Raw genomic sequence first — 894 nt, forward strand, 5'->3', positions numbered from 1 at the left:
GGCCATGTGGTCCTCTCTGTGGACTGGCTCCTCTAATCTGGAACATTGTCCTCAAGGCATGGTGATCCAGGATGTGCTCCACTCTTTCCTCCTCCCCCTTCATTTGCTCCCGTGTGCTCTGATCAGATATGTCCCTCTCCCGGAGCTGCATATTCAGTGGCGACCTTTGAAATGAATTCTTCTGGAGGAGGGGCAGGTGTCCACGTAGTAGTTGGGATTGGGGCCAGCCCCTCTCCACTGGTTCCCTACTCCATGCCGGCATGTTGCATTCATATCTTGGAGCACTGGGTTGAAGTCTGGTCCCTCTTTCCCTATGGAGATATAAACAATACACTCCCCTTGGGTGGGTTAGTGCCCTGTGCCCCGCTACTGATGTTTTTATTATTATTTTCCTTTCTCCACCTCCTTTTTAGTTGGCTGCCATATGTGTCCCTGAATTTGGTCTGGTCCCTGCCATATTACCTGGTCCTCACTCACCCCAGGAATGTTTGTATACAGTAGCTTTTTCCCTATGCCCCTTTTGCATTTTTTCCCCCCAGCTTACCTCGGCAGACTCATGTTGTACTTGTCCTTTTGTGCTTGGTTTACTTCGCTTAGCATGATTTCCTCTGGTTCTTCCCATGCAGTGATGTGCTTCATACGTTCATCACTGCTTTTTAGCGATGTGTAGTACTCCATTGTATGTATATACCACAGTTGGTTTTTTTGTTTTTTTTAACTGTTCCTTATGCAGCTCCGACGCCAAAGAAACCGAATTCAAAGGCAGGACGTGGCTGCCAGGGTATTTCATTTGCGCCTTTTTTGACACCATGTTCACTAGTTTCCGAACGCGAACGGGCAACACAAAGGCCAGCAGGGAACCTGCCTCGGGGCAGGAGAACTTTGGGTGAAAGC

General features: G+C 48.9%; 1 non-coding gene and 1 pseudogene across 1 annotated transcript; both read right to left on the bottom strand.

The window, feature by feature from the left end:
* Positions 1-558, bottom strand: part of LOC101639937 — an 8,425-nt pseudogene extending 7,867 nt beyond the window's left edge.
* A 158-nt stretch (positions 559-716) lies between these two features.
* Positions 717-851, bottom strand: LOC115870718. The gene has a single exon (XR_004046860.1). It is a non-coding gene; the product is annotated as a small nucleolar RNA SNORA13 (small nucleolar RNA).
* Between the last annotated feature and the right edge of the window lie 43 nt (positions 852-894).

Source organism: Echinops telfairi, unplaced genomic scaffold (assembly GCF_000313985.2).
Source record: "Echinops telfairi isolate 266 unplaced genomic scaffold, ASM31398v2 ScPeMD7_2;HRSCAF=8, whole genome shotgun sequence".
NCBI lineage: Eukaryota > Metazoa > Chordata > Mammalia > Afrosoricida > Tenrecidae > Echinops > Echinops telfairi.